The sequence below is a fragment of the Pseudophryne corroboree genome, chromosome 3 (genome assembly GCF_028390025.1).
Source record: "Pseudophryne corroboree isolate aPseCor3 chromosome 3, aPseCor3.hap2, whole genome shotgun sequence".
In the NCBI taxonomy this organism is placed as follows: Eukaryota; Metazoa; Chordata; class Amphibia; order Anura; family Myobatrachidae; genus Pseudophryne; species Pseudophryne corroboree.
The window spans coordinates 434,795,745-434,805,694 of record NC_086446.1 but is presented as its reverse complement, the minus strand read 5'-3'; the positions used below and the strand labels follow the sequence as shown (position 1 = coordinate 434,805,694).

The 9,950-nt window shown below is 45.4% G+C and overlaps 1 long non-coding RNA gene across 1 annotated transcript; it reads left to right on the top strand.

The window, feature by feature from the left end:
- Nucleotides 1-779: 779 nt before the first annotated feature.
- On the top strand, nt 780-3,328 carry LOC135055865 (uncharacterized). Its single transcript, XR_010243829.1, has 2 exons — nt 780-1,230; nt 2,931-3,328. It is a non-coding gene; the product is annotated as an uncharacterized LOC135055865 (long non-coding RNA).
- The last annotated feature ends 6,622 nt before the right edge of the window (nt 3,329-9,950 follow it).

Below are 9,950 nucleotides of genomic sequence, written 5' to 3'. Positions count from 1 at the left end.
GGGAAGAAGGACCGAGAGACATGGAGGCTAAAAGTACAAAAGACTTGGTGGTTGGGAATTGAGGGAGACATGGGGACATAAGGGCCCTACACAATGGCAGATAAAATGCACGATATGAACGTTCTCGTTCATATCGTGCAGTGTGTAGGCACCAACGATTAACGATGTGCGGCCCCGCGCTCATTAATTGTTGGTGCCCCGTCGCTTATGCATGCAGGCCAATATGGACGAGTTTGTCCATATTAGCATGCAGTGCTATGGAGCCGGGTGACGGGGGGGGGGGGGGGGGGGGGAGTGAGGAAACTTCAATGCCCCCGTCACCGGATCGCCCGTCGGCTGTATCCGCCGTCGGGCAACTCGGTGGCAGATCTGCCAGTGTGTAGGGCCAATTAGGATTTGAAAGGAAACATTAAGGGGGAGTGGAAGAGAAAGAGATGGGGGGTGGGTAGGGCTTGGGATGATTACAGACAGTGGGATGCCGGCTGACAAAATGCAGGCAGTGTGGTGATCGCTCACAAGGCAGAAAGACCGAGGGGAGTAAATAGTGTAACAGGGGTTAGGGGAAGAGGTATACCTTAGAAACAGAGGTGCAGGGAGAGAGAAGGGGAGTAGGGAAAGAGAGAGATATGTGGGTTTGGGAGAGGCAGATGACATGAGACAAGAGAAAGGACATATAATGACATTTTTTCTGAGGATATATGTAGCAGTAGTCAGACCTGTCTGATGTATGTGATCTTGGTGTGGTGCAATGACAGAAACCCCTTTACTGACACTGCAGCACAATAACAAAGATATATAGCTGACAAGAGGTCATCATCCTGTCATGTCTACAGATGGTTCTGCTGCTGCCAACACAAATACATCACCCAGAGCCCACCCACACAACAGACACAGTCACAGCCTTTATTAAATAAAAACTCACAATTTACACTGAGTATCCTGACCAGGGCTAAAAAAGAGAGAGCTCAAATAAATAAACAATCAATCCAGGATCCAGAAACACACTGCACAGCTGCATCAACCTGCCTCGAGGACACAGACAGAGTGAAAGAAACCACGTGACGTCAGCTGACCTGCTCCAGCAGGATTCTTTTTTACAAACAAGAAAAACTTTAATCAGTTAAACAAAAACGAACACTGCAGGTCAGCAGATAACGGCTCTGTGCTGCCCGGAGGGCTGTTAACGGCAGCTAAACCTGACGAAGCAGGCACAGGAGGAAAGGGGCAGCGGTGAGCCATCAGAGGTTTTAGTAATAGCAGAGGGGAATATCGCCGCCATAGTAGCCTATGGCAGTGCGATATTAGGCACAGTACTTAGCACAGGCAGATAACAGTCAGTGAAAATGCTTTAGTACATGCAGAGAAGCGATATGTACAAGCATTTTCACTGAATTTTTCGTTGTGGAGGCTTATCTCCGTTTAGTACATGGACCCCTTAATGAGTGCTAATTCACGTGTGGACTCCTCCACAACAAGCAGCATCAAGTCCATGGAGCATTTGTTAAGTATTGCTACCCAGCGCCTGCAGAAGGGGATACTATATCGTCCTATAGTAGGAGTGTTGCGGACCCTAAACCCCCTGGGGATCTGGTTGTTCCTATAATAGTCCGATAGGGTGATACCGTGGTACATGTAGTCACATTCACGTTGTTTTAGTCTCTGCCATTGGCGATATAATTCCTCTGCTGTGGAGGACGGGGGATCATCATCCAAATGTTGTTTAATGAGTATCGCTTGAGCCTCGCTGTCCGAGTAACTGTAACGTTCCTTAGCGACTAGTTGCGCTAGTTCCCATGCTGCTTCCATATCAGAGCCAGCCACTGACATTATACTTGATCAAAAGACCGGACTGTTGTTGATTGAATATCCTCCTCGTAATGTTCACCACCCAATGTGGATTAAAACAGTGATAGCACACAATAAGAGTGACTGTCCAGGCGTAACATATATAGATATAACTCAATTCCCGTGGGTGCCTTAACCAGGAAAGGCTGGAAACTCCACCTATGCACAGGTGGCTTCCCAGCTAGTCCAATATAGATAGCGGTTAGGTTCGGCACTCGAATGGGTATGTAGCGTAATACTTGCTGCGGTGCCCTCTGTGATCTATGGCAAGATCCAAGTAGATAGATGAGGAGGTCAGCGGCACTCAGCAGACGGGATAAACAAGTGATAAATCTTTATTGACGTCCTACGCCGTTTTGGGGACTAACCCCCGTCTTCAGGGACAGATCATACACAAGTGATAACATACAAGGAAACATATTTATACCCTCCCAAACAAGCACTCATTAATGGAATCATACTCACCTGTCCAGGCGTCAGCGGCTACAGCGTGACCAACTGTGCGGCATCCAGGTCGCGGAGTGGTGACGTCAGCCTGCTTAGTCGAGCGGGGAGTCTATCGCGGGAATGAAAGTCCCGTTGCCAGGCAACCCCAAGCTCAAGACGTCATTGAAGACGCTTCCCTCTGCTAATCCTAGCCACTCACAGGGCTCTGACTGTCGGCAGACGCACTGGGCAGGGATTACGTCACCATTACAACTCGTTGTTGGGCAACACCTAAACAGAAATAAACTTGATAAAATATACAGTGTAAAACACAATAAATTAAACAAAAATTAAACAATACCCAGCTAATCTACTTGATAACAGATTCATTAACTATATATGGTTGATTGATATTCCCCTCAGTGTTCCCTTTGGGTATATTTTATGTCTTAGGTTATTGTCATGTATATTTTTATATTATCACATGTGTGGTTTTTGTCTTATAATTGTTATTATGTTGTTTATATACTAGTCTGTTAGCACCATGAGTATAGTCAACTGTGGACGATAGTCCGAGTAGATTAGCTGGGTATTGTTTAATTTTTGTTTAATTTATTGTGTTTTACACTGTATATTTTATCAAGTTTATTTCTGTTTAGGTGTTGCCCAGCAACGAGTTGTAATGGTGACGTAATCCCTGCCCAGTGCGTCCGCCGACAGTCAGAGCCCTGTGAGTGGCTAGGATTAGCAGAGGGAAGCGTCTTCAATGACGTCTTGAGCTTGGGGTTGCCTGGCAACGGGACTTTCATTCCCGCGATAGACTCCCCGCTCGACTAAGCAGGCTGACGTCACCACTCCGCGACCTGGATGCCGCACAGTTGGTCACGCTGTAGCCGCTGACGCCTGGACAGGTGAGTATGATTCCATTAATGAGTGCTTGTTTGGGAGGGTATAAATATGTTTCCTTGTATGTTATCACTTGTGTATGATCTGTCCCTGAAGACGGGGGTTAGTCCCCAAAACGGCGTAGGACGTCAATAAAGATTTATCACTTGTTTATCCCGTCTGCTGAGTGCCGCTGACCTCCTCATCTATCTACTTGGATCATGCCATAGATCACAGAGGGCACCGCAGCAAGTATTACGCTACATACCCATTCGAGTGCCGAACCTAACCGCTATCTATATATATATATATATATATATATATATATATATATATATATATATATATATATAAAATATATATATATATGTACATATAAATAATATATATAGAACAGATGGCAGAGATGAAAGTGGGCATGTCTTGAGGATCAGTGCAGGAATAAAATACACTCCTCCCAGCAAACCCCAGACTGCCAACTTTATGGAATTAATTGAAGATTTTGAGGAAAAACCAGTGCAAACACCTTTTGGCTATGAATGTATGAAATATCCTCTGTCGTATTTGAACCATGAGCAGCAGCTGCTGGAGACTGGCAGTCCTTTACTTGAGCCAGTCTGGTGTGCAGTCACCTAACAACCCGCTACTGATAGCTGATGAGTCTTGCCATGAGAGTGCCGGGGATCTCTCCAATGCACTGCATGGTCAAAACCTATGAAAGAGACCACCAGACCATTATTGATGACGGGTGTAGTATAGTATGCCGGCGGTCGGGATCCTGGCGCCGGTATGCTGGCCCCTGGGATCCTGGCCGCCGGCCACTCATACTACACCCCCTTTACTAATATAGATACGCCACTGCTTGTGTCTCCTTATTAGAGATGTGCGGCGGGCACTTTTCGTGTTTTGTGTTTTAATTTTGGATCTAATTCCCCGCTCGTGTTTTGGTTTTGGGTTGGTTTTGCCAAAACCACCCTTTCGAGTTTTGGTTTTGGATCTGGATGATTTTTGAAAAAAAACATAAAAACAGCTAAAATAACAGATTTTGGGGGTAATTTTGATCCTACGGTATTAACCTCAATAACATTCATTTCCACTCATTTCCAGTCTATTCTAAACACCTCACACCTCACAATATTGTTTTTTAGGCCAAAAGGTTGCACTGAGGTGGTTGTATGACTAAGCTAATCGACACCAGTGTGCTGCACAAACACCTGGCCCATCTAGGAGTGGCACTGCAGTGGCAGACAGGATGGCAGATTTAAAAAATAGGCCCCAAACAGCAAATCATGCAAAGAAGCAAAAGAGGTGCAATGAGGTAGCTGGATGGCTAAGCTAAGTGACACAAGTGTGCAGCACAAACACCTGGCCCATCTAAGAGTGACACTGCAATGGCAGACAGGAGGGCAGATTTAAAAAATAGGCCCCAAACAGCACATGATGCAAAGAAGAAAAAGAAGTGCACCGAGGTTGCTGTATGACTAAGCTAAGCGACACAACCACCTGGCCCATCTAGTAGTGGCATGCAGTGGCCTGTAATTTTTCAGTCCAATGACAGCATCTCCTGCACGCCCCTGTCATTTTTCAAAAATTCTGCAATTATTGGAGTTATACGGCAGTACCCCTGGACTAATACAGCAGTACCCCTGGACGTATATGGTAGTGTCAGACAGGATGGCACTTTAAAAACCATGCCCCAAACAGCACATGATGCAAAGATGAAAAAGAGGTGCACCAAGGTTGCTTTATGACTAAGCTAAGCGACACAAGTGTGCGGCACAAACACCTGGCCCATCTAGGGTTGGCACTGCAGTCCCACTTCACTGATGGCAGATACTGGACGCACGTCTAACACCAGCATAGTTGTTATGGCCTCAGTAATCCGCTTTGCAACAGGGTATATATATATATATATATATATATACGGCAGTATCACTGGACATATACGGCAGTATCACTGGACTGGACTTATACGCCAGTACCACTGTAATTATACGGCAGGATCATTGGACTTATACGGCAGGATCACTGGATTTATACGGCAGCATCACTGTAATTATACGGCAGGATCACTGGAATTATACAGCAGGATCACTGAACTTATATGGCAGTACCACTGGACATATATGTCAGTATCAATGGACATATACGGCAGTATCACTGGACATATACGGCAGTATCACTGGACATATACGGCAGTATCACTGGACATATACGGCAGTATCACTGGACATATACGGCAGTATCACTGGACTGGACTTATACGCCAGTACCACTGTAATTATAAGGCAGGATCACTGGATTTATATGGCAGTGCCGCTGGACATATACAGCAGTATCAATGGACATATACGGCAGTATCACTGGACTTATACGGCAGGATCACTGTAATTATACGGCAGTACCACTGTAATTATACGGCAGGATCACTGGAATTATACGGCAGGATCACTGAACTTATATGGCAGTACCACTGGACATATATGGCAGTATCAATGGACATATACGGCAGTATCACTGGACATATACAGCAGTATCACTGGACATATACGGCAGTATCAATAGACATATACGGCAGTATCACTGGACATATACAGCAGTATCACTGGACATATACGGCAGTATCAATAGACATATACGGCAGTATCACTGGACATATACGGCAGTATCACTGGACATATACGGCAGTATCACTGGACTGGACTTATACGCCAGTACCAATGTAATTATAAGGCAGGATCACTGGATTTATACGGCAGTACCGCTGGAGATATACGGCAGTATCAATGGACATATACGGCAGTATCACTGGACATATACGGCAGTATCACTGGACTGGACTTATACGCCAGTACCACTGGACTTTTACGGCAGGATCACTGGACTTATACGGCAGGATCACTGGAATTATACTGTAGGATCACTCAGGGCCGGAGCTTCCACTAGGCAGCTTTAGGCAGCTGCCTAGGGGTGCCGGGATGGGAAGGGGCGGCTTGCTACATCCGAATGAAAAAGTTAGTGTGGTCCTACATCTCATAGCACAGGCAGTAACTTTGACAGCTCCTGGAGTCCTGGCTGGGGGTGACATGCGGCGCTGCTCTTCATTCCAGGCTCTTTCACAGACTACTCAGTCCCGACTATGCATCGCAGCCTGCAGGTAAGGTGGCTGCACAGTGCACTTTCTGCATTTAATAAGAAAAGAGGGGGAGAGCAGCAGTCTGGGGGAGGGGGCGGTTGGGGGGGGGTGGAGATGAGCAGCTGCATGCACACAGATGGTGGAGGGAATAGAACAGAAGATATTTAAAATAGTGGAGTGGTGGTGGTGGTGGTGGGGGGGGGGGGGCAGCAGGAGACCACACGGACTGCAGAGATGGGGAGAAGGGAGCAGCCATGCAACAGACGGGGTGGGGGTCAGCAGCAGTATGCCTTTCTCCTGAAGGGCAGGTAAGGGGATGGGGCAGTAGGCAGAAGTTTTGCCTAGGGTGGCGAGAGACCTTGCACCGGCCCTGGGATCACTGGATTTATACGGCAGTACCGCTGGACATACACAGCACAACCGCTGGACATATACGACAGTATCAATGGACATATACGGCAGTATCACTGGACATATACGGCAGCACAGGGACACCACCACTGGACTGATGAAGCACAACACAGCACTGGACTGTACTTATACAGCAGCACTGGACATATGCCAGCAGAGGATACCACCACTGTGACTGGACTGATGCAGCACAACACACCACCACTGTACTGATGCAGGACAACACAGCACCACTGCAATGGACTGGACTTATACAGCAGCACTGGACATATGGCAGCAGATGACAACCACTGTGACTGGACAGATGCAGCACAAGACACGGACACTGCGGACACTGAGGATGGAGACACGTCCTCTCTCTACACTCTCCAATGCCGGAGTGAAAATGTCGGCAACACGTGGCTGTTTATATAGAATCCAAACCCTGAGAGAATCCGACAGCGGGATGATGACGTTTTGCCTCGTTCTGGTCCCCGATTCAGGCGGGAAAATGCCTGACTCGGATCCGAGCTCGTGACGTGAAGTCCGGTAGGGTTCGGTTCTCTGAGAACCGAACCCGCCACTCATCTCCACTCCTTATGCCTGGAGAGCATGCAGGCGGAATCTGAGTACAGTAAGTGCATGGTCATGTAACTGCATCACAATAATCCCCAGATATGTCTTGTAATAGGAGAATCTCTTACGGGTACTGCAGGGCTGGTGCACAGTGATGATAATTGCTATCAGCACCACTGTCTAGCTACTTCTGGCTGATTTCTTATTGACCCCGCCAGCTGATAGTGCTTAAATCATTAGTAATTTTACATCAAGTTGCGGCTGTCTATTTGCATTACTTAATTGACGGTTTAGACTGCTGCATGAAAGATGTTTCATTTATAAAGGAGAAAACAACAGACGTGAAGGTGATTGTGTTTAATTAAATTTTACATTGTCAATACAATATTATTATTATTATTTTTTTCTTTAATCTGTTTTTATTAAGGCTGTAGATATAACAGTAGTACAACATTTTCAAACAATAAAATCCAAAATAGCAAAAGAAAACATTTCTGGTCGTACCTTCCTATTAACTTTGTTTTAAACATAGTAGGGCAGATAGAAAAGTTGTCTGTTCTTCAATCAAAAAAATATATATAAAGGAATACAGACATTATAAGGCATTAACTATGAAAAATGTAGAAAACGAAAAAGAGAATAGAAAAAGAAAGAAAATGAGAAATATGAAGAAGAAGAGAATACAAAAGAAGTAGGTTGGGATGAAGTTTATGTCTAGAGATTTATACGGGGTTGAAGAATTATCAGAGTAATAATGGGAAGATAATTAAGTTACCATATAGGACCTGTATATCGGGGACTCCATGAAGTCAAACCACGGAAACCAGATAGCGGTAAAGTCAGTGGTTCTTCCCATCGAGAAGGATATAAGGTCTTCCATGTCTAAAAAGTATGTAATCTTATTAAACCATTGTTTGATCGAGGGTGGGGAGGTGGATCTCCAAAGAGCCGGTATCACGGCCCTTGCAGCGTTGCTAAGGTGTCTCAGAAGTGAGCATTTATAGGAATGTGTACTTGCTGAGGTAAGATTAAAGAGCCAAAACTCAGGCTCCCTGGGTATCACATCTCCCACTATCAGCTCGGAGCATTTAAAAACGTCTTTCCAGAAAGGAGTTATAAAAGGGCAGTCCCACCAGATGTGTAAAAAGCTCCCTGGAGCCCCCTTACACCTCCAACAGAGATTCAAAAGGGTAGGAAACATTTTATTAAGGACACGGGGAGTCCTGTACCATCTATATATAAGCTTATATAGCGTTTCCTTCGTCGACAAACATAGAGAGCTTGCCTGAGCATTACGAAATATAGTGTCCCAATTGGCCTGTGAGGCTATCCCTGGTACTTCCCTCTCCCAAGAAGTCATGAAGGCAGGGGGTTGGGAAAACAGATCCTCCACAATAAACGCATAAATTTGGGAGATGGCATGTGCAGGGGAACGAGTGGAAACGCATAGTTTTTCGAAATTAGTGAGACCTCTAGTTATATCAGAAAGATTCTTGGAGGACGTTAGAAAATGATGAATCTGAAGGAACTTCCAAAAGTCGACGCTTGATATTTTCCAGAGAGACTGAACATCTGAAAATGAGCGCACTCTACCTGAACTCACCAGCTGACCGACCCTGAAAAGCCCTGTCTCAGCCCAAGAAGCAAAGGCCAGGCTGTGGAGTCCTGGAACAAATTCGGGGTTATGAAGAAAAGAAGTCAAGGGGGACCACTTAGAAGAGATGTGAGTCTTTAACCTAAGCTTGTGCCATACTTTAAGCGTGGGGGAAACCGTAGGGTGAGCGACTTTCGGAAGGGAGGGCAACCATGGAACTATTTCTATGTAATGTGAGAGACAGCCTTCCTCCAGAAGCACCCATTGTTTACAGTCTTTGGCCCTTGTCCATTCCAAGACTCTATTTAATTGTACAGCATGATAGTAGCTGGGAATATGAGGGAGTTGTTGTCCCCCTTGATGTCTTCTCCGGAATAGAATGTCATGTTTAAATCTAGGAGCTTTACCTCCCCAGACAAACGTACGAATGAGGTTCTGAACGTCCCTGAACCACAGAGAAGGGATATATATATAGGGAGGGTTTGAAGAAAGAATAGGATCCTGGGGAGAGCGTTCATTTTGACCACGTTAATCCTACCAAACCAGGATAAACGCAGTTTCTTCCATCTCTGGAAGTCTAAACGGAGTGTTTTCAACAAGGGGCTGAAATTTAAGGGAAATATTTTAGATAAATCGTTAGATAGCATTACCCCCAAGTACTTAACTTTGTGTTCGTGCCAGGTAAAAGGGAAGGAGCCCTTCAGACCAGTCAACACGCCAGGGGAAGTAGTTAGGTTCATTGCTATGGATTTGGAATAATTTATCTTAAAATTAGAAAGGGCTCCAAACCTATCAAATTCTAGCATCAAATTTGGGAGAGAAGTCGCCGGGTTTGAAATTAGAGCAAGCAAATCATCAGCATACAGAGCTAATTTGTATTCGCGTCCTCTTACTAACAAACCAGAGATATTTTGGTTAGCCCTAATGCTTCTCGCCAGAGCTTCCATGCATAAGACAAAAAGTAAAGGGGATAACGGGCATCCTTGTCGTGTGCCATTGGAAATGGTAAAGGGGTCCGATAAGGAGCCATTAATCTTAATTTTGGCGAACGGAGTAGAGTAGAGGGATAAAATTCTATGGAGACAAGCGTTGCCAAGT